At 38.4% G+C, this 25,231-nt stretch overlaps 1 protein-coding gene across 1 annotated transcript in view; it reads left to right on the top strand.

Annotated features, from left to right (window-relative positions):
- LOC132394768 (low-density lipoprotein receptor-related protein 1-like) overlaps nucleotides 1–25,231 on the top strand; it is a 1,611,265-nt gene that overhangs the window by 122,280 nt on the left and 1,463,754 nt on the right. The window lies entirely within an intron of this gene.

Genomic DNA, 25,231 nt, shown 5'->3' with positions numbered 1-25,231 from the left:
TTCTGAGAAAATTGATTTTTCTCCTTTCCTTATGCACTGGGTTAAGAAGTTATTTCTTTTCATATTTCCTGCCTTGCTAGAATATAACATAAACTCAAGAGATGCCTGAAATCCAGAGAAACAAATACATGCTGGAGGAACTCAGCAAATCAGGTAGCATCTATGGAAAGGAATAAACAGTTGATATTTTGGGGTGACACTCTTTATCAGAAGCCTGTCACAGCCGTCTCAAACTATTTCTGGTCGCATTCAAGTTCCATCAATGAAGCTATGTTCAATCAATGTAGTAAAGTTCAAAAGCTGAGCAGTAAGTTATCTGGATGATGTAGCACTGTACTGCATGACGCATTTGTTCTTTAATCTATCACACATATCTTTAGCTATAGTTAATGAATAAATGTATGATTGCTCCAAAGTCTTATCCCTTTGCCAATAATGGAAACTAATTCAAAGCAGGAAGATTGACATTTTGTATAGAACTTTAAATGTTGAATAAAGTAATGCTTCTCTACCAGAAGCATTAATTGTCATGTGCCTTTAAGTCCTTATAACCTGTTTTGCATTAACTGTATATTCTGATTTTCTTTCAAATTTTCAGCTTCATAGTTTTTTACTGCAGTTTTCACTTATCCAGAAATTGCTTCCTTTTAAATGCGTTTTTTCTTCAGAAATGTACATTTAATTTAGTGTTGAAAAATGACCCCTATCACCAGATGCATTTAGTATAACTATAAAGAAATGTCTACTTCTTACTGCAGAATAACATTGAAATAGTTTCCTACTATGGAGGAATATCTAACTGGACTGTTTGCACTCCAAACACTCAAATAATATAAAGTTTATGCATTCAAAATACTGCACTTAGAAAACATAATCTAATTTATTTTGCATATGTTCTGTATGTTTACAGAACATTTTACGAGTTATTGAATGTTTACCGCATGTAAGGAGATCATTCGGTCAACTGATTCTGTATTGCCTCTAAGTAAGAGAACTCGCCTCTCCAACAACCCTGTCCTCTTGCAAAAGCCCTGCATTTTTTTTACTCCTCAGTTACTTATCCAGCTCAACTGATTCTGCCTCCTACTAATGACTGGATCTAAAATACCGACAGCACATTGAAGTTTTATTCACTTATGCTTTTTGCGATACAATATCAAATCTGCTGTGTTCTTTCTGAGTTAGATTGTATAGGATCCTATATAATTTCTGAAGCTATACTATAAAAAGTGACACTTGCTAACAGTGAGTAGGTACACAGTAAGAAGCAATATTCCACCCAATCTCCTAGTGACGAATAAAATGAAAAAATAACTTAGAAAGCATTTCATTAAAATTCAGAAATGCTCTTTGCATCATGAGATAGCAGTCTTTTCTCACTTAATTTCAAAAGGTTTAATGTTAGGCTTTAAGTTTATTCTTGTACACCTCAATGCATGATGGCAGAGACAGAGACTGCCATAGAAAAGCATTCAGTCATTGTGGAATAGATGACTATTGACCAAGTGCTATTAAGTGGGCATAAAAGACTGAAGGGACTTTCTCTGTGTTGTATGGCTCAGTAGGTCCCAGTATGCCATATCTATATAATATCAGATTTCTCCTTTTCACATTTTCTGTCCATGATTCATACAAAGGTAAATGTTAGACTTTTATTCCAAAATTTATTCAGAACCATTATGCAATAAGAAGAGTTGCAGTTGTCACTTTGGCTTCACGTAGTAGAAAGTAAGCTTCACATTATTGATGTACTGGCTGAATAAAACACTTTCATAAAGGTTACTTAAGAAATGAAGTAATATCTATCTATTGTATTATATATTTCTTATGAGAGCTGACTGTAATATTCACTTTTCTTTCTCATCTAATCATGATTTGAGCTGGAACATTCTTCCAGGTCAGGCAGGGGTACTCTGCACATTCAAACTCTGCTGATGGAATCTACTCTACAGCAGGTCCATTAGTCGTAGTCTTGCTAACCTACCGTTATTGATTTTGCTCACTATTTATCTCCAAAAACAACCAATTTAAACATTATATCCTTCTGTTCAATGTCTTTGAAGATCTAATTTCTTCTTATCAAGCAATTATTTAATTTCTATAACCCTCTGTGAACTCTTGGTTTCTCATTCTTCTGCCTATTTTTGCATCCACAGATCCCCATTCAATAGGCTGATCATGACTTCGGTACCTGACACCTTAGATCCATAATTCCCTTTGTAAATATCTTTATTTTGCATCATAACTAACCTTTAAGTCCAATTAAAAAATCCCAGTGTGTAAGATCTCCTGTAAGTCGGTGTCAGATATTCTTGACAACAGTTTGTTTTTTTTTCTAAATATTTATTTTCAGTTTTTTTGTACAACTACATGGAGCACTAAATGCAATTAGTTGTACTTAAAATGACGTAAAACAGGATTTTTACTTTGAAGTGTTTATTGGGTGTGATTTCTCTTTTGCATATTGCAGAGAAGTGACTAATTTTCTTTTTATAGTCTTCTGATTGCACAGGAACATTTTAGGGGTCACCTTGGAGGGAAATATGGGTGCTCAATTCATAGTAGCATGGCACATTGCCTTTGGAATCAAAAGGTTCTCCATCATGTTACTCATTATTTCTTTTTGTGGTCTGGAACTTAATGAAATGTTTGTGCCTAAAAATATTCTGAATGATTTTTAATGCTGTAACTTGTGATGCTGTATTTTTAACGCTATAAAGTCTATTCCTTAATGTGAATTAAGGATAAAATTGCTTTCTCATTTAAAGTTAATCACACCGTTTTCACTCAGCTGATATTTCATATTACATGGTTGTCTATTTATTTTCTGTACTCGAGCTTCAGAGAATTACAGTTTATGGCAGGATCTGATGTCTAAAATCTAATCTACGACAAACATCAGACTGTGTTCTGGCCATTTTATCCTACACACGACAAAATGAAACAAACAGTAATATTCCAGTTCAACAGAGTTCACCTTGGCTGCATTCTGATTAATCACTAAGCTGATTACCACCCAGCAACTTTGCAGAACAAAACCTTGCGCAAAATGCTGAAGGGAATGGAAACAGGAAAGGACACCTGGCTATTACGATCACTTCCAGACATCTTCTTTAATGTTAATAGACAATTGGTGTCTTTTTGCTGAAATATATTGCCATCATGTGCCAATGTGGAAAACTTCCCTTGTGATTTGCTTGCAAGCACTTATATTCTCCTCATTATTTTTTCATTTAAAGAAACAAAGGCTTGAAGTGAATTCTTTGGGTATTTCAATTATAATTCACAGCTATCAGTCAAGGTTCATACACAGCACTGTGTGAAAAGAAGCTTAATCAATAAAATAGTTGAATAGCAACTTATAATTCCACATTTTTCTTTAAATGTCAATTCATCTAATTACATTCAAAATGTAAAAGGAAACATAAATAAAATTTTGCTCCAGTGACAGACCCACCCATCACATCTCAATTCTGCTGATTGTAGCATAAGGCCCACTAGTCTACCATGAGCTCCACACCTTTTATGCTTGCTTTGACTGACAAAACATGGAAACACCCACATAAACCCCCACAGCCCCGATGACCCTATGATTTCAATCTCTTATGCCAAGTTAGGAGCATTCGTCAGGAAGGTGAGTGCATGGAAAGCATCAATGCCAGATGGGAAAGATGGCCGAGTACTAAAGACCTGTACTGATTAACTGGCTGGAGTGGTCACTGATATCTTTAACCTCCTACTTCACAGTCTGAGATATCCACCTGTTTCAATTATACCAGTGCCTAAGAAGAATATGGTAGTCTGTCTCACTGACTATCATCCAGTAACACTGACACCCTCTGTGATGCAGTGCTTTGATTGGTTGGTGATGGAACATATCAATCCCTCCCTGAGGAGTGACTTGCTTACTGGCCCATGCCATTTCACTGGCTTTTCACTCAACCTTGAACATTTGAACAGCAAAGATGTTCTTCATTGACTAGAGCTAGGCATTCAATACCACCCTCCCCTCAAAACTAATCAAAAAGCTTCAAGACTTTTCCTCACTACCTTCTTTTGCAATTGGCTCCTCAATTTGCTCACTTGCAGTCAGTTTGGTTTGGTAACCATCTCCATGAGCTCAAGTGCACTATAAGGCTCCGTGCTTAACCCCCTACTCTACTCTCTTTACACTTATAACTGTGAGGCTAAGCACAGCTCTGATGCCTTATTTAATTTTGCTGATGACACCACTGTCATTGCCAAGTCAAAGGTGGTGATGAATCCGCATCTCCGAGGGAGACAGAAAATCTGTCTGAGTGGTGCTACAACAACAACTTGTTACTCAATGTCAGCAAGAACAAGGAGCTGATTGATTTTAGGAGGAGGAAGAAATCAGAGGTCCATACGCCAGTCCTCATCAGTACGCCACAGGTAGAGACAGTCAGCAACTTCAAATTCCTCTGTGTATCATTTCAGAGGATCTGTCCTGGGTCCTGCACACAAGTACCATTATGAAGGAAGCACAGTAATGCCTCTACTTTATTAGAAGTTGTCGAAGATTCAGTGTGTCACCTAAAACTAAAGCTTCTATAGATGTGCGATGTAGAGTGTATTGACTGGGTGCATCACAGACGAGTATGGTAATGCTTAATACCTTTGGATGGGAAACCTACAAAATGTAGTGGGTACAGCCCAGTCCATTATGGGTAAAATCCTCCCCAGCACTACGTACATCTGTACAGAGCACTGTCGCAGGGATGCAGCATACATTATCAAGTACCCTCAGCACCATCCACGTCATACTCCCTTCTCACTGCTGGCATCAGGAAGAAGGTATATAAGCCTCAGGACCCACAACTTCAGTTTCAGGAATAGTTAATGTTCTACAGCCATCAGGCTCTTGAACCAAAGCGAATAACTTCCTCGCCCCATCACTGAACTGTTTCTAAACCAGTTTTTAAGAACTCTACAACTAATTTTCTCAATATGTATTATTATTATTATTATTATTATTATTATTTTCTCTTTTCTTTCTTTTTGCGTTTGCACACTTTGTTGTTTTAGCACATTGATTGTTCACAATACTATTGGTGGTGGTTCTTCACTTATTCCATTATGTTTTGTGTATTTACTGTGAATACCCACAAGAAAGTGAATCTCATGGTTTAATATGCTAACATAGATGTACTTTGATAATAAATTTACTTTGAACTTTTGAGCCATCTACCAGTTAGGATCATTGATTTTGGTATTATTAGTTACCAGTTTCCAAACTCATTCAATTTAAAGTACACATACTTCTATTCAAAAGTGTCATACTCTCTCCCTTCCCTATACAGTATTAACTCCAATTTTACAACTCTCTGCAAGCTCCTTCTTTGGTTTTTCATCCATCCCCAGTCCATGTTTCCCAACACTGATCATCGCAGCTTTGGTCCCCTTAGATGTAACCTCTAGAATAACTTCTGCAAACATCTCAGCATCTCCAACTCTCCAGAACTTTCCTGGGATTTGAAGCAGTCTAAATATTCAGCAATCAACATGCAGTAAAGGGTCTGAACATCTCCAAGGGGAAATAAGTCAATTAATCCAACCATATTGTCTCACACCTGCCATCTGTCTGTACATTACTGAAGATCAGTGTTCCCTCAATCCTGCCAGCATTTTAAAATTACCTTTCCAAAATTAGAAGTTTGGTTTTGTAAAGGCTAGCCATTACTGTGCTCAGTATTTTATTCTTCAAATTCTTGCTTGATTTCACCGTATTTCACTTATGTTTCAAACAGAACAGCTGGAGCACATGTGAAAATCTTTGCACATTGTGCAGAAGTTTGAGTTGTTCTTGCACATGTGACAAGCAAATCAGCAAGGTTGAATGAATGACCTAAGTGGCTTTTGGGTATTCAGCCACCTGACCACATGCCTATCAGTACTTTGCTTAATTTGTTATGTTTTTGGAGATGAACTTCAATTTTGGATCTACTGCCTATATACCTAGAATGGCAATTACCAGGGGATTGCTGTAACACTACTGCGGTAGTTTACTTATGTGTATATTAATTTGACTGACCAATTATATTAAAATATCTTGAAACAAAAGTCTCAAAGGTTTCAAAGATTTTGAAGGTACATTTAATGTGAGAAAAATGTATACAGCGTGCATCCTGAAATGCCTTTTCTTCACAACCACCTATGAAAACAGAAGAGTGGCCCAAAGAATGAATGACAATTAAATATTAGAACCCCAAAGTACCCCCCAGCTCCCTTCCTTCATGCACATAAGCGGCAGCAAGCACGATTCCCCCCCCCAACCAGAAAAAAATACATCAGCACCCGACATTGAGCACTCAATGTATAGCAAAAGCAACAGCAAAGACACAGACTTGCAGTACTCCAAAGACTATGTGTTCACCCAGTATTCAACATACCACAGGCTCTCTCTCCTTAATAAGGGAGAAAGAGGTGTCCCTATTTCACAGTGAGAGGGGAGACATAACAAGCAACTCACTGGTTTGTGATGTTAAAAGTCTATTGCATCGCTCTTACCAAGTTCTATGCCTAAAGATCTCAGTTCTCTGGGCACACACCCAAAGTTCTTCTGGCTCCCACGACACATCAGTCTGTTGGGACACCAACCTTCATTCCACCCGTCTCCAGAGCCCCAAGATCCTAGGGTTCCAAAGGCGAGCTGAACTCTCAGGCCACACACTTGGCCTGTCAGATAACTACCGGTCATGAAATCCCAAGCGCGTGTCCTATTCCCGCAAAGAACCTGGGAACTGCATTGAAGTCCGGGAAGAATTTGTAATTGTTTTATTATTATTGTCACATGTATGAGGGACAGAACAAAACTTTGTTTTTTTTTTGCTATCTACACAGATAAATCTCACAACATCAGTACATTATGGTAGTAGAAGGGAAAGTATAAAGTACAAAGTAAACTAGATGAACAAAGTACAAATATGTCACCATATACAACCCTCAATTTTATTTTCTTTTGACCATACTCAACAAATCCATAGAATAGTAACAATGAATGACTGTTAAATTAAGGCTTTCAACAGAATGCAGAAGACAGGAAACTGTGCAAATATAAAAAGAAGAAACAGCAATATAAATGAAGAAGCAATAAATATCGTGATGACATGAACATTCCTTGAAATAGTGTGCATTGGTTGTGGGAACATTTCAATGATGGGTTAAGTGAAGTTACCCACTTTGTTCAAGAACCTTAAGTATGGTTTCATATGGTGAAAGAGACTTGAATAAATGCGATAACATCACTCAGCTTTACAAAAGCAATAACAAAATTTAGAATATAATGTGATATAATTATAGAGGAAGTGAAGTGCAAGTAGAAAATAAGATGTAAGACCATGATGAGGTATATTGTGAAGTGAGGAGATCTTCTTCAACAGTCAGGTTTTGCTGTATATTCAGTTCAGAGTGTGCCACTTTAAGCATTTAGTTAGGTAACTCAAGTTTGAGCTTGAACATTTTGCACTTATTTGGTGCAACTCGGGAGTGGTGGAGTGGGAAATGATAGGTGGTGGAGATGTTGTACAACATGGAGAAACAGGAAAAGAAAATTAGGTTTGCAGTTGCACAAGAAGGAGGAGGAGGCAGCCAACATCTCCCACTTTCCATCACCTGCCTTGAAAAAGGAAAGGTTCCTGAGGGCTCATGTAGGAGTCTGTGAGGGAGGGTAGGAGTGAAGAGTGTATTCTCAATAGAATAAAATGGAATAGATGATGTCAAGAAGCAAGAAAAAGTGGAAAATTCCAGCACATGGGAACTGAGAGAGTAAAGGAGGCTCATAGGAGATTGATAGGGGATGTGCCCATCAACATTAAACATCTGTCTTACCCATGAGAAGGAAAGGAAAAATTTCCACATCAAAGTAAGAGGTTGGGTTTGAGCTAGGATAACGGTTTGAATCTCAGTAACATGAAGAGAAACAAAGATGGGTGGTAGGAGAGAAAACTGGATGAAAAATTCCACAGCACCTTGTGGGCTATGCTATTTATTTCTAAATGAGGGAAAATGAAATAGTGATGGAATTGTTTATTGTTCATAATGAGTGTAAAGCAAATGAATGGTGCACAAACATAGAGAGCAGAAGGTACTGTTCAGTTCTATTGCATGTTGTTAGGATATGAACAGTCAACTCCAATGTAGATTGAATTGTGTTACAGAAATAGCCATACCAAGTGACAGTCTGAAATGTCCTCCGGACCCGATTGGTGAAGAATTGTTTATCTGAAGTAAGAAGCTGAGCAAAGCTGTTGTGGAAGCTTGTCATTAATAATACAACTGGAGGTTAGCCAAAGATATTAACAGGGACTTGAGGGGAGGTTTACGATTCAGTTGTGCATTTATAGAGTTGGCAAAGGGGTATTGGAAAATTGGATAAGCAGACCTGAGGCATATTCCTTACTTAAATTGCTTCTGCACACATTTTCCATTAAGCTGTATTTGGTGCATTGGAGTGCTGGTCATATTTGTGTCACATTTTTCATAAGTCACAGAATGAATGCAAAGTAATTAAGATAATATATTTTACAAATTTGCATATTGCTGGAATTATACTTATTGCTCTTGAAGCTTATCAAGGTCTTTTCAAGGTGAAAGAAGCCATGGTCGGTACTAATTGTTTCTCATAGTTTTGTAATTGTTAATAAAATTGAGATTTAAAAAAAATTACATACATTTCAGAAAAAAGTTATTTCATAGAGAGCTTAGAGGTAAAATTTGACAATACGGTTGTTCATGGCAGTGTGTTTTGTTAAAATCAATGCCCTATTTCAGAAGATATTAACATGTATACACTGGACAATCAGAACATAATATCATTTAGGGTATGATATTGATTGACACCAGCAAGGCAGTGTTGGAACTCAACACACCAAATAACATTTTCTCTGAAATAAGTATAGCTGAACATATTCAGAATAGAAAGAAACACTTCCAGCAATACTTAAAGGCACCATCAGCCACTCAGGTTGATTTCTTCTTGCTATAACTGTAGCTCTATATATCTTCAAGGAGCTACTAAAGGACCCTGTGGTGTTTTCAGCTTTCTAACATCTTTGGAACAGCATTAAATGATATATCCCCTACAATACAGCATTCCATTAAAAATGAAAAAGGATAAACTAATAGAAGGAGGAGGGGAAAGCAGCAGAACAAGTCTGTTAATATGTAGGCAAGTCAACACAAAACATTGAGAGACCAATTGTCCTTCATGAATATCTGAGAGGAAACCATCACCGAGCCTGCTGACAGTCACAGAGAGACAGGAGATGTTGAACATCTGGATCAAAGCCTACAAAATGCTGGAGGAAATCTGCAGGTCTGGCAGCATTCACAACAGAAAACCAACAGTTGATACTTAAGGCTGAGACCCTTCATCAGAACTGGAAGAACCTAGCGACAACGCCAATTTTGTCAGAATTGACAAGTTTGTCAGCGCGCCTGGGACACTCAGTCCATGTGCAAAAGTACATGACTTACTTCAATTTTGATATTGAATGTCCAGTGTTTTCAAAGGGTGCAGAATTTGTTCCATTGAGGTGAACTTATCATGGACTGAGAAGCAATCAGTGTCCAATGAAAGGAACACCTTAAAGACACATTCTTTTACATGACTGTCCTTAATGTCAATCTATCTCCTATATAATGCCTGAAAACAATTTTCTATTTCAGGAACAATGGATCATTTTTAGATCATTTCCACGCACACCCTGTATCAGTGCAAACTTGTGTCAAGCAAAGCTGTCTCATTTCTCCAATGCTCATCTCAATTTATTTTGCAACAAAGCAGCTCCTTGTCTTTAACAGATGTTCTTAATGAAGCGAAGATAATTCACAGTACCAATGGGAACATTTTGATCTGTATTACTTCAAATCCTAAACCAAGATCACATCCCAGATTCAGGATTGCTTAATGTAATTTCCAGTATACAAGTGTAAAGGAGAACAAAATAATTATTACTCCAGATCTGATATTCTCATGTTTTGTAACTCCAGAAACTAAGTGAAGGAAAACCAAAAAATGTGTAGATATGTTTACTTTAGCGAGGCTTTCAAATGTGTTGTGGTGGTGTATTGATGTATGCCACCATGTACTTGTATATAACCTGTAATGAATTATGTAAATAACAAAGAATGCTTAATCAAACAATATATTTACAATATTACTCAAATACTACTGAAATATTAAATAGACTACAGATACAAAATACAAAAATCAAAATAATAATGATAATAAAACACAATAAGTATAAATCCAAAATAAGGCAGCTTATAGACATTGATTGTATGTCCTGAAAGTGACACAAGACAGAGGTTGTCTGTATAGAAGGTGGCTAACCAGAAATGATAAAATTGTGGGAGGTGTGGAAGGTGGGTAAGTGGGAAAAGTAACTGTTTTCTGAGTCTGGTGGTTCCATTGTGGATGTGATGTAGCCTCATCCCTGATAGGAATGAGACAGAGAGTCCATGAGCAGGGTGGGTAAGATCCTTCATGTTTCTGGACCCTTTCCAGCACCTTTCTGGATATATGTCCTGGATGGTGGCTAGGCTTGTACCAATGATAAATTCAGAAATTTTGACTAGCATTCAACTTCTGTCATCGAGCTACCATATGCAGACAATGCCAATATCTGAACACACTTAGGAATCTGATTCCAAGTCATCAAGTCATTTATTTAGGCATTTCAGAGCTTTACCACTGTATTACTAAACTGCTCACAACATGGGTGCCTCATTTAGTAATGAAATCAGAGTTGACGACTGAAGTCATCATTACACTTAGAAAGGCAGCACAACCATTAACATTCCAAGGAAACGTGTTTGAAGATCAAGGCATCAAATGTCACACCAACCCTGAGCAGCAATGATTGCCAACTTCTCATTTGATTCTGAGCTCTAGACTTCTTACAATAACAAACTATTTGAAGAGGTAGCCGCAAAACCCTCTAAAGACATTAACAGGATAAGTGAGCCAATATCAGTATTTCCCCAGGCCAAAATCTCCTGAATTAAGATCTTAAATTATGCACGCTCTTCTCTAATAGACATATTTTCTGAACTGTGATGCAAGCAAGAGATTACCGATGATTCAAGTATGTTCTCAAAGCCTCCTTGAAAGATATAATATCAAGGAATCCCACGACCATTTTGCATGATTTAGGGTGCATGAGATGGAATTGTGCATCTCGGGTTCATTTATCAAAGGCTTGTAGAAGTCTGATATAGATATCTAGAGGATGGACTATCACTCTGTAGCCTTCAAGTGCTCCAATGGCAGACCCTCCCGTTACTGCACTACCCCTCCTCCCCACGTCCGCTTCAGGAGATGCAACACTGTCTCCATTTTGACACTAGCAAAACTCAGTATGATGTCACCTGTCCATCTAAACATCCAATTATCATTTAATGCCTGGAGCGTGTGAACTTTTTCCTGCAATTGGATTGCTGTATACATGAGTGCTTTCTGGATGTTGTATTTGGCATACATAGAGAAGTGTATATATGTGCCAGATAATTTTCCTTGCACTGTATTGTGAATATATGTGCATTTGGCCCCTGAGAATTTGTCATCCTCTGCAGTTTCAATGGCCAGATATCACTGTAGCAATAGTCAAACAGAAATGAAAAGTAAGTTAGAACTGGTTGACTGGAGTTGAAGCTAACATTTTATATTGTAAATTGCATTACTTAATTTTAATACTAGATTATTTACTGAATGAATGTGTGTGTTTATTTGGGTCAGAGTAGCATGAATGTATGAGGAATGCACCTGTGCTTTAGTGCATTTTTAAAAAATTATGTGTCATGTCATATGACGTGGTCAATCATGGTCCTTGACCATGAGTGTTCTTGGCCAGTTTTACAGAAGTGTTTTTGCCGTCCTCTTCAGAGATTGTCTGCCTGGCATCAGTAGTCGCAAAACCAGGACTTGTGATATGCAACAGCTGCTCATACAATCATCCACCACTTGCTCTATTTATCATTTCAATTGAGAAAAAAAGATGTTAAATAATAATTACTAAAGGAAAGTAACCTTGTGAGAATTAATCATCTTGCTACAGAAACACTTTCAAAAGTACTTCTGTTTAAATATATATCACCTTTGAGAATATATTTGAAAGTAAATAGCAGAGTTAGTCTTACTACTTAATAATCTTAAGAGTTCTATATAGTATACTTTTATAAAGATCTTTGAACTCCTTTTTCTGTGATTTTCAATAATTTAAGTACCTCTGAATATAGACAAAGGCAATTACTCCGAACTTCAAATAAAATATTTTGTCTGATTTGGCCTTTGTTAAAAATGCAATATCCTGTTTCATATATCCTTTCAGTGTTATTAGCTTATACATGTGAGTTATTCTTTAGTTCCCACTCAGACACCTGTGGATTTAGAAGTAATAATTGACAACCATAGTTCTAGTTTTTTTTTACACACAGTGGGCTTTTCTGATTATGTGAGAAACATGGAAATATTGATTCAGCAAAGAACTGGAACACAGCAGTTTTTTTTAAATCACAGTTCCTTTCTTCAGTTTCTGCCATTGTATTACTTGTACTGAAATTACTGAGCTGAAGATTTTAAAGCATTTCACCTAAAATAATAGCTATTTGATGTTTCTACATGCCACAGTAGAGTAACAGTTAATGTGATGCTATTATAGCTCAGGGCATCGGGCTTTAGAGTTCAGTCCCAGTGTCCAATGTAAGGAGTTTATACGTCCTCCCTGTGGAATATATGGGCTTCCTCTGTGTGCTCTCGTTTCTCCCACAGTCCAAGGACATACCAATTAGTAGGTTAATTAGCCATTGTAAATTGTCCTATGATTAGGGTAAGGTTAAATTGGCAGGATGCTGGGGTCACAGTCATAAGTGTCTGAAGGGCCTTACCACACTGGTTCTCTAAGTAAGAGCGTAAATATTGTATAAATTGAGGTTGTTTTTATCTTGCTTATAATGTTAAATGATCGGCTGTGTTTTAAAAATATACTTCACTCAGCAGACTAAAGAACTGTTCTGCTACTAAGTAATTGGAAGTTTTTATACTTTAACTTGTGTCAGTTTGGTGAATTAGATCCTGGTCAATGCAGAAAAAAATCAAAAGCATTTGCAACTTTGTGCAGAACAGGACTATGATGTAGCAAGTAACAAAATAGAGGAAGAATGGAATATGAAGGTAAGCTAGCCAATAATGTATCAACAAGGATATTGTTACATATCCCGTAACTGGATAACTTACCAGCAAAGATAGAGAGGTCTGTTGAAGTCTGTTGTCACTATTTTCAAACGTTTTATTCGTAAAGGGACACAAAAGTAGGGTTAATACATACATTCGGATAGTGCACATTGTCAACACTCAATCTAAAGCGCGGGTATATTAATAATCATCATTAAGAAGTGAGCTCTGCTGATGTCTAGGGGTTAATAGATTGTCCGTTGGAAATATAAAAGTCACTCAGAAGGCTGCCGGCCTCAGCCCTTTGAAAATTGCTGGGTTTCACGTGGGGCGACCGAGAGAGAGAGATTGGGGGAGAAGAGAAAGAACTTGCTGAGTCTTGATGAATATTCCGTGAAATCGGGGGAGCGTTGGTTTCCTCTCCCCGATGTTAGTTAAAGCAGTTTTCTGTGACTCCAGCCACAGATTCCAATCCCAGAATCTAACGCATGTGGCTTCCTTCAGAATGGCTTCCCGCTGCTGCGGGACACTCTCGTGTCTTCTTGATGCGTCTGAGGGGGCTGTCCCCCTGAGACTCTCCTTTATACTTCCTCACGGGGTCGCAGGTGTCAATCAGGTTGGGAAGATGCAATCTCTCTCTCAACCAGCCCACCTTGCCCAAAGGCTTTTCACGTGGTCTCAATGTGACAATAGTCGCTGTTGTCTTTATTCTGTATCGCTGGTGGTACCTGCAGTTTGGCACGTCTCTCTCTCTCTCTCCGACTGGGTCTACTGACCCCCCCCCCCCCCCCCCCCACTTCAACGGGTGATCTTGCGATTCTCACAAAGGAGGGGGCTGGGATCATAACAATATCAACAGATTTTTCAGATATACTGGATGAAGAGTAAAGAAGAATGAGAGTGGATATTGGGCCACTGGAAAATGTTGTTGGAGGAATGTGGAACAAAGAAATGGTGGATGAACTTAATGACAGTCTGCACCTTGGAATACATTAGCCAGAAATTTGGAAGTGCCGGGATAAGCTGCTTAGGAAGTGGAAGTTCTGAAGGTAGATGAGTCAGCTGGACTAGATAGACTACATCGAGGGGTTCTGAAAGAGGTAGCTGAAGAGACTGTGGAGGCACTAGTAATGATTTTTCAAGAATATTTTCTGAAATGGTCATGGTCGACTGGAAAATTGCAAATGTTCCTCTACTCTTTAAGCATGGAGGAAGACAGATAAAGGAAATTATAGGCCAGTAGCCTGACTTCAGTGGTTGGGAAGATGTTGGAATCCTTTATTACTGAAGAGCTTTCAGCGTATTTACAGGTGTGTGATAAAGTAGGCCAAAATCAGCATGATTTCCTTACGGTGAAGTCTTGCTTGACAAGTCTGTTAGAATTATTTGAAAAAACAGTCTGCAAGATAGACAAAGGAGAGTTGGTAGATGTTGTTTACTTGATTTTGAGAAGGCCCCTTTGTCGGGTTTTGTAACTGCAATGTATAAAACGACTTGAATGAGGAAAACATGGAGCCAGAAATACATGTCCTCATTTCACTTGTACTTTAGTGAGACATGCACATACAACATAGTGGCATGATCAAGTATGCCATTTGTAATGAATTATGTAAATAAACAAGAATGCTTAATCAAACAATATATTTATGATATTGCTCAAATGTTACTGAAATATTAAAATGCACAACATATTTGTAAAGATGCTGCACATGAGGCTTTTTAACAAGATACTGGCCCATTAGATAGATTGGGAGAATGGCAAAGATGAAGCAGGTGGAATATAATGTATGGTCATGCAATTTGGTAGAAGGAATGAAGTCTTAAGCTATTTTCTAAATGGGGAGAAAAAAAGAACTTGGGAGTCTTTGTGCAGGATTTCCTAAAGGATAACCTGCAGGCTGAGTCAGTGGTAAGGAAGGCAAATGTAGCATTAGCACTCATTTCTAAAGTATTAGAATATAAAAGCAAGGATGTGATGCTGAGGCTTTATAAGGAATTGGTCCAAAAACACTTGGACTATTATGAGCAGTTTTGGGCCCCTTGTCTAAGAAAGGGTGTGCTGGTATTGGGGAGTGTCAAGAGGAGGTTCACTGGAGTGATCCTGGGAACAATAAGGTTAACGTATGAGGAGTGTTTGATGCCTCTGGGTCTGTACTGGCAGGAGTTTTGAAGAATGAGGAGGCATCTTATTGAAACCTATTGACTACCCGAAAGGATTATATAGAATGGATGTAGAGAGGATACTTCCTATAGTAGGGGAGTCTAGGACCAGAGGGCACAGCCACAAAATAGAGGAATTAATAAAGATAAAAATAAATTTGCTTAGCCAGATTGAATGAATCTGAGGAATTCAATTCCATGGATGGTTGTGGAGGCTTAGCCACTGAGTACATTTAAGGCTGAGGTAGCAAGGTTCTTGGTTAGTCAGGGTGTCAAAAGTTACAGTGAGAAGGCGGGGGAATGGGGTTGAGAGGGATAAAAAAGCAGACTTAATGGGCTGAATGGCCTAATTCTGTTTCAATGTCTTATGGTCTTAAATAACAAACTGGCTAACAAGTAGAACTTCTGCATTTTGGATAAGGATGAGCTATTTAGATGGGAGGACAGTAGAATGTGGTGTGTTACTATTACTGTTCATTACCGCAAAAGGTTGGATTTATTAATAAGTTTCAAAAATTAAGAGATGATACCAAACTTGGACCTAAAGAGTACAATGGGCACAGTAGTATAACACAAGAAGATATTCAAAAACCTGCAGGCTTGATGACTGAATGTGTAATACATTTACAGACAATTGTGAGGTGACATACTATGGTACAGTAAGTAGATGAATTTTGTACAGTAGGACAGATATGCTTTAAATCATTTCAAAGGACCAAAACAGACCAGTTTTGAAAGCAATGGTAAGTATAGTTCAAAATTTATCAGTTCAAAGTAAATTTATTATCAAAGTACATATATGTTACCATATAATACCTTGAGATTGATTTTCATTCAGGCACTTACAGGAAAAGAAATACAATAGAATTTACAAAAATATCTGTAAACAAAGATTGACAAAACCATGCGCAAAGGAAGACGTTTCTGCAAATAAATTTAACACTGAGAGCGAGTTGTAGAGAGTTCCTGAAAGTGAGTTTGTTAGGTCTTTGAATCCTTTGAGAGTTGCAGTGAGTGAAATTATCTGCAACAGTTCAGGAGTCTGATGTTGTACGGTTATAACTGTTCCTGAATCTAGTGGTGTGGAACCTCCCTCCCAATGAATGTAGTGAGGGGAGAGCATGGCCATGGATGGTGGAGATCATTGGTAGTGGATGCTGCTTTCATGTGGCTGGGCTCCATTTAAATGTGCTCAATAGTGGGGAGAGCTTCGCCTGTGATGAATTGGCTGTATCCATCACTTTCTGTAGTCTTTGCAATTCCCAAGCATTGGTGTATCCATGTTAGGCCAATATACAACCAGTCAGGGTTCCCTCCACTGTGCATCTATCAAACCACGTCAAAGGATTTGGTGACATTCAGCAGCTTCTAAGAAAATAGAGTTGTTTGTATGAATTCTTCACGATTGCACTTATGTGCTGATCCCAGGACAGATCATCTGATACGATAATGTCAAAGTTACTGACCCTCTCCACATCTGATCCCCTAATGAGGACTTGATCATGGACTTCCAGCTTGTTCTTCCTGTAGTCAATAATTAGCTTTTTAGTTTTAATGATATTGAGTGAGAGGTGTTTCACTTAACCTGATTTTCAGTCTATCCATAAAGTCACATAACATAGAATTATAATGCACTACAGCACAGAAATGGGCCACTTGGCCTGTCTAGTCCATTCTGAACTGATTCTGCTTGGTCCTGTTGACCTGCAGCTTGATCATAGACCTCCATACTACTCCCTTCCTTGTACTTACACAAACCTCTCTTAAATCTGTGGAATTCATTGCCACAGATGGCTGTGTAGGACACGTCATTGAGTATATTTAAATGGAGGAAGATAACTTCTTGATTAGTCAAGGTATCAAAAGGTACGGGGGAGAAAGTAAGAGAATAGGGTTGACAGGGAGGCTAATTCAACCATGATGGAATAGAGATTCAGCCTTCATGGGCCAAATGGCTGAATTCTGCTCTTATGACTTATGGTGGTAAAGTCTAAATTTTTCAGTTGAATGAGCATCCACCTATTCAGCTGGCAGCTCATTCCACAGTCTCACCACCATCAGAGTGAGGTTCTCCCTGAAAAAGAGTCATAGAGTCATTGAACTCTACAGCACAGAAACCGGCCCTTCTGTGCATTTATTCCATTCTGAGTTATTAAGCTGCCTAGTCCCATTAACCTGCCCCTGGACCATAGCCCTCCATACCCTTCCAATCCATGTACCTATCCAAATCTCTCTTAAATGTTCAAATCAAACCCACATCCACCACTCGCACTGGTTGCTTGCTCCACACAGTCATCATACTCCGAGTGAAGTAGTTCTCCCTCAGGTTCCTCTTAAACATTTCCCCTTTCACATTTAACCCATGACCTTTAATCTCACCTAACAGCAGTGGAAAAAGCCTACTTGCATTTTCCCTATCTATACCCCTCATAATTTTGTATACCACTGTCAAATCGCCGCCTCAATCATCTATCTTCCAGGGAATAAAGCTCTAACCTACATAACCTTTCCCTACAACTATATACTATAAATATATAACTATGTTACAACTACACAAGACCTTGGTCAGAGCCCATTTGCACTATTATGTTCAGTTCTGGTCACCTCACTACAGGAAGGATGTAGAAACTATAGAAAGAGTGCAGAAGAGATTTATAAGGATGTTGTCTGGATTGGAGAGTGTGCCTTATGAAAATAGGTTGAGTGAGCTTGACATTTTCTCCTTGGAGTGACAGAGGATGAGAGGTGACCTGTTAGAGGTGTGTAAGATGATGACAGGTGTCGATTGTGTAGATACCAGAGGATTTTTCTCAGAGCTGAAAAGGCTAACATGAGGGGGCATAGATTTAAGGTGCTTGGAGTAAGTAGAGACGGGATGTCAGGGGTAAGTTTCTCACACAGAGAATGGTGGAATACACTGCTGGTGATGATGGTGGAGGTGGATACAATAGGGTCTTTTAAGAGATTCTTAAATAGGTACATGGAGTTTAGAAAAATAGAGGGCTATGCAGTAAGATAATTCTAGCCAGTCTTTTGTGTAGGTTACATGGTCACCACAACGTAGTGGGCCAAAGGGCCTGTAATGTGCTGTAGATTTCTATGTTCTATAACTCATGTCTTCAAGAATCAGCAACATCCTTATAAATTTTCTCTGCACTTTTTCAGTCTTATTAGCATTTTTCATGTAGGTATGTGAGAAAAACTGGAAAAAATACTCCAAATTAGATCTCAGCAACATCTTATAAAACTTCAACATAGCATTCCAACTCAATACTGTGGACATATATTCCCAGATTCCTTTGTTCTACCACATTCCTCAGAGGCTTACAATTCACCATGTAATACCTATTCTGGTAGGTTCTTCTAAAGTGCCACAATTTAAGGGTTATGGGGAAAAGGCAGGCAGATGGAACAGAGTTTACGGACAGATCAGCCATGATCTTATTGAGTGGCGGGGCAGGCTTAATGGGCCAGATGGCCTACTCCTGCTCCTATTTCCTATATTCTTATGTTCTTACATACTTGTCTGAAATGAATTCCATCTGCTTTTTGTCAGCTCATTTTTCCAGTTGATCTAGATCCCACTACATGTTTGATAGTCTTCCTGACTGTGTACCACACCCCCAATCATCCACAAATTGCTGATCTAATTTATTCCATTATCTTCCAGATGATTGATACAGATCAGCCTTTCTCAACCTCTTTTCCCTGGAGGAAGCCTTGAAATAATTTCCAGGTCTCAAGGAACCCCTGCATAAAAACTATTATATCTATAGCTTGCAAGTTGTAGATATAGTGATTCAAAAATAATTGTCAATGCCCTTTTGAGTAGTGAATGAATTTTTAGCCAACCTTTATTGAAAAAAAAGATAGTTAAGCTTAATTACCTTTCTCAAAATTAATTTCTTACTTTCACTTTCATAAACTTCAAAAACTCATAAGGCAAACGTAATAAATTTCTGTTAAATTACTGATTTAAGCCATAATGGGATTAAATTTTTCTAAAGGCAGGCTTGATAGATTTAATTTAAATAAAGGTTGTAAATTGATTTTAATTAATGTAACATGAAAATTTATTGAAAGTGCTGAAAAACCGTAAACCAAAGGCATAATAAATAACTAAAAAAGAAAATAACGAAAAAATATTAAAACCACACAATACAATTCACTTCTTACCTGCACAATCCGCCTTCTGCAACGTTTCCAACAATAGCAAAGCGGTAGGCCAATGGCTGAGTCATAGTGCATAAAAATTCTTTATTTAGAATGAAAATTTCCCTCCAATTTTCTACTACATTGGTAGAGTTTGTTCACTCCCATAAGACAGTTGGTGGTGCATAAGAGGAAGCTGGGGGAGGTTATTTGGAGGGAGAGGCTGACTTCACAGCCCAAGTTGACGAGTCCATTCAATGCTCAGAAAATGCACTTCATGCTCACCATTAGCCTACCATCCACCCCTTCGTGCAATACAGTGATCACCAATTATCAGCCTACTACCTTCCCCCAATGCAATATTGTGATCACCAATGACCTCCTCATCTCGCATCAAAAACAGAGAATGGACTGAACCAAATAAACACGGTCCTTCTGCACACTGCTATTCTGGGCTGAGAGACCTCTACCAAGTTTGCTAATGAGGCTGCTTGGTCACTGCCCACCACTTCAAGTGCTAAATCAAAAACTATGTTTTTATTTTTCTCAGTCATGATCTGTCACAGAACCCCTTGCGACCTCTCATGGAACCCTAGGGTTCCATGGAATTCCAGTTGAGAAACTCTGATATAGATGACAAACAACAACAAACCCACCACTGATTCCTGCAGTACCCCAATAGCCACATACCTCCAGTCAGAGAGGCAGCCATCTACATCCTCTTTCTGGCCTCTCCCGTGATGCCAATTTCTAATCCAATTTCCTACCTCATCTTGAATGCCAAAGAACAAAACATTCTTGATCAAACTCCCAAGCAGGACTTTGTCAAAGCCTTTCTAAAGGTCACTAGACAACATCCATTGCATTCCTTCATCAACTTTTCTGATACATCTTCAAAAAACACCTTAAGATTGGTTAGACATGACCTACCAAGCACGAAGCCATGTTGACTATCTCCAATGAATCTTTGTCCATTCAAATACTTATATATCTTGTCTGAGGGAACACCTTGTCTGACCCTGTGGATTTATCCATCCATATTTGCTTCAGCACAGCAAATATCTCTTCCTCTGTAAGCTGTATATGGTCCATAACCTGGCTGCTGCTTTGCTTCACTTCAATAAGTCTCTGTTTGTTTGTTTCTCTCTCTCCCAGCTAAATGCAGATCTCAACCATCTCTTTTGGCTCCATGCATAGACTACCTCTCTGATTTTTGTCACTTGCTATTCTTTTGCTCTTACTATGTCTGTAGAAGCCCTTCAGATTCTCAATCACCTTGTCTGCAAGATCAAACTCATGTCTTTTTAGCCCTCTAGATTTCCTTCTTGTGTTCTCTTGCATTTTTTACACTCCTCCAGAACCTCATTTGTTCCTACCTGCCTATACCAGCTATGCACCTCCATTTTCTTAACCATGGCCTCAATATCTCTCAAAAAATAATGTTCCCTAAACCTGTTATTCTTGTCTTTTATTCTGGCAGGATTATACAAACAGATTACTCTCTAAATTTCACTTTTGAAGACCTCCTACTTACCAGTCCACCTGCATCAGAAAACAGCCTGTCCCAATCCACACAAGCCAGATTTTTTCTGATCCCATCAAAATGGGCTTTTCTCCAATTTAGAATCTCAACCTGAGGACCAGACCTATGCTTTTCTATAACTACCTTGAAACTAATGGGATTGGTATCACTAGATGCAAAGAGTTTCCTTACACAATCTTCTGTCATCTTCCTTGTTTCATCCCTTAATGGGATATCTAGTATTGCACTATCTCTGTTAGGAATTTCTTGTACTGATTAAGGAACCTTTTCTTAATATATTTGACAAACTCTTTCCCATCCATCCTTTTTACAGTATAGAAGTCTCACTCAATATCTGGTAAATTAAAATGACCTAATATAACATCCTTATGTTTATTTCAACAGTCTTTGATGACAAATTTACTCCTCTAAGTCCCACGGACTTGTGGGTGGCCTACAATATAATCCCATTAGCATGCTCAAACCTTTCTTATTCCTCAGTTCTACCCATAAAGCCTCACAAGATAAGCTCTCTGGTCTATCTGCCGTGATATTTTCCCTGACTATTAATGCCACCACTCATCCTTTAATCCCTCCCACACTGCCAAGTCAAAAACAACGGACTCCCAGTACACTGAGTTGCCAATCCTTCAACTGAGTCTCACAAATGGCTACAATTCTACATGCTGAACCATGGTCTAAACTCATCTATCTTTCCTTCAATACACCTTGCAATGAAATCAATCCTACCATGCTTAACTTTTTCATCCCTGACTTTATATGTTGGCTTAACATATCTTTCTCCACAGCCACTCCACTATCTGTTCTGGCACTCTGGTTCCCATACTCCTGCAATGATAGTTTAAGCCAGCACCTCTCCTCCACGCAGGACTGGCAAACCTTTCCACTAGGATATTAGTACCTCTTCAGTTCAGGTGCAATCTATATCTTCCGTACAGGACCCTTCTTACCTGGGATCCAAAAATCCTAAAGCCTGAAGCACTCCCTCTTACACCAATTCCTTAGCCTCCTGTTAAACTGTATAATTTCCTATTTCTGGCCTTACTTGCACATGGTGTGAATACCATTCCTGCAATCACAACTTTGAATGTCCTGTCATTTAGCACTTAACTCCCTGAATTCACTTTGCAGGACCTTGACACCTTTCCTACCCTTGTTATTAGTACTGACTTTGACCACAACCTCTGCCTGCCTCCCACTTAAGAAAAGTGTGGACTTCATCTGAGACGTCCTCGACCCCCACTATCCGGGAGGCCATGTACTATCTGGGAATCTTGTTCTCACCCACAGGAACTCCTTTATGTTGCCCTGAACAATGATTCCCCTATCATTACAGTTTGCCTCTTTTCCCACTTTTCCTTCTGAGCCACAAAACCAGACTCAGTCCCAAATACGTGACTGCTGTGACTTTCCCCTGCGAGGTCATTCCCTCTAACAGTATCCAAAGTGGTATTGAGGGGATATTCCCCTGTTCTTGAGGGGAATGGCCACAAGAATAGTCTACACTAGCTGCCTTCCCCTTTCCATGTCCTGACAGTCATCCTGTTGCCTGAAACCTGCATCTTGGGTGTAACCTCTGCTCTCTGTGTCCTGTCTATCTACCCCTCAAGTTCCCAACTGGTCCAGTGTTCATTCAGTTCCAGCTCCAGCTCCTTAACATGGTATGTTAAAAGCTGCAGCTGGATGCATCTCTTGCAGGTATAACCATTTGTGGCACTGAGGATCTCCTTGCCTTCCCATATCTCACAAACGGAGCACTCCACTACCCTGCCTCACACCTCCGTTGTTCTCCAGTGTGCAATAAGAAAGAAAGAATAAACATTGAAAAAAATTCTATTTACAACCATAGCCTCACTTCACTAAAGCCTCATTTTGACACTCTAACACTGGCCCACTCATACAAGGGCCACTCATGTAAAACTTAACTTCTTTTTATTGGACATTTGCAAGTAATTATGCCCAATCTTATTATCTCCTCAGGAACTATGGACCACAAAAAGTGACTTCTGTCAGCCCTGATTTGTTTTTTTAAAATTTATTGTTAAAATATTTCAACCTTAGCTCTAACTCTGGTTCTAGTCTCACCCAACCTCAGTGAAAAATAGCCTGCTTGCATTAACTCTACCTATAACTTTCATAATATGGAATGCCTCTATTAAATCAAATCTCCCCTTATTGTCCTATGCTCCAGGGAACCTTCACCTATTATCCAGTCTCCTTTTTTCATGTCAATTTGTCATTCGACCAATAACACTGGTGTCATCAGCAACCTTAAACATGGCATTGGAGCTGTACTTCACCATGCTGTTATTGAGTAAAGCAGGGGGCGCAGCACACAACCTTGTTGTTCACTTGTGCTGTTGGTGAATGTAGAGGAGATGTTGTTCCCAATCTGTATGAAATGTAGTCTGCCAGTGAGGAAATCGATGATCCAGTTGCACAGGAAGGTTTTGAGGCACTGGACTTGGAGCTTAGTGATGAGATTCAAGAGCGTGATGGTGATGCAGTTCAAGGGGCTGAACAGTAGCCAATGAAGAGCATCCTGATCTATGCATCTTCATTGTTTAACTGGTCGAGCTGAATGAAAGGCCAATGAAATGGTATCTGCTGTTGACCTGTTAAACAGTAAGCAAACTGTGATTACTGGAATCTCTAAAGATTTAGCATTCAAAGTTTTATATTATGCTAAATTCAATAGCTGCAATTAAAATATCAGACAGTTCAATTAAAAGGACAGTTTTTTTGCACTTGAAACAATTTAAAGAGTATCACTGGCACATTGTTTAAAACTATTGAAGGTGATGCAACGTAAATGTCGCAAATGTGCTCATTAAAACAGGTGTGCAGAGAATGATTCCATTAGTGGGAGGATCTAAATGTGAAGGCCACAAATACGAGATAATAATACGAGGGAAATAGTGAAAGGTTTCTTTACCTGGAGGATGGGTAGAAAGGGTGACATAATACTAAGGAAGTGGTTGAGGCAAATTGCTTAAGAATATTCTTAAGAAAAGTTGGCAAGTACACAAGAGAAAAGTGAAGAGAAAGGTTTGTCGTAAGCCTGAACTGAAGCAGATGGAACAGGAGGAGACTCATGTGGAGTAAGAAAACTAACACAGACAGAGTTGGCAGAGAGCCTTGTCTTTGCCTGCATTTTCTATATATTTTTTTCTTGTAAATTCAAACACCATTCTTTTCACTGAGGAGAAACATTACCTGAAAGCTGAAACAAGTGAAATTAACTTTAACCAGCATTCCCCGGAGTTGCAATGCAGTCATATTTATAGTTCAGAGTCTCCATCAGTCATTTGGAATAACACAGTCTATTTCTCCCTTTTTTGTTGTATTATTAATCTAAAACATATTTTGCACCATGATTCTGAATTATCTGTAATTTAGGATTGAAAAAAAATCTACTTATTTTGAGTACCCTAAGTAATAATATATCGCACAAAATCTTGGTTTCATTCCTTTAAAAAAATAGATAGTATGGTTAAATTTTGCTTGTACAGCTTGTGCTGATCTCACATTTTGAGTGCTGGGGGAGGAACAAAACTGGTTCTGATACAGATATTTACAATAATACACTAGGTCAGATCAACCAACAGTAGCTCTAAGGATATAGCCAAGTTGATTCGAATCCTCATCATACCAAAGGGTGAACAATAAACCCTTGGAGGATGATAAATGTGCATTACTTGGCAAGGCTTTCCGTTTTATTTGTTTCATTTAGGTCCATTTTTGTATCTGTATAAGAAATGCACTTGAGATTTATTCTGTGTTACTGTTACTAATTTCAAATCTCTTTCTGATAACAATTAAAATCATTGACACAATGGACACTGATGGACAATGCTCAGAACTCAGGAGCAAATATTCTGATATGCTATGTCAAAAGGATAACTATGCCAAAGAAATCGATCATGAAGAGAGATGTTCTCTTCTATTGCATGGTAAAAACCTAAGATTGGACTGTAGAATTTCCCAAATATACTTCAGTCTCTTTATTTTTTCAACACTTAATATATATAAAAAAGGTATGTATTTAAGTAGCAATGTTACTGGTGAGAAAAGCCTATGAAAGAGACTTTTTTGAACATACTATGATTTGTAATGTTAGTTGTGTGTTCCTTTTCTATATTAATATTAATGAAGTAAATATCTTTGTGTACTTTTAATTTATT

This window comes from Hypanus sabinus, chromosome 5 (genome assembly GCF_030144855.1).
Source record: "Hypanus sabinus isolate sHypSab1 chromosome 5, sHypSab1.hap1, whole genome shotgun sequence".
Taxonomy (NCBI): domain Eukaryota; kingdom Metazoa; phylum Chordata; class Chondrichthyes; order Myliobatiformes; family Dasyatidae; genus Hypanus; species Hypanus sabinus.
This window is presented reverse-complemented; position numbering and strand designations above follow the sequence as displayed.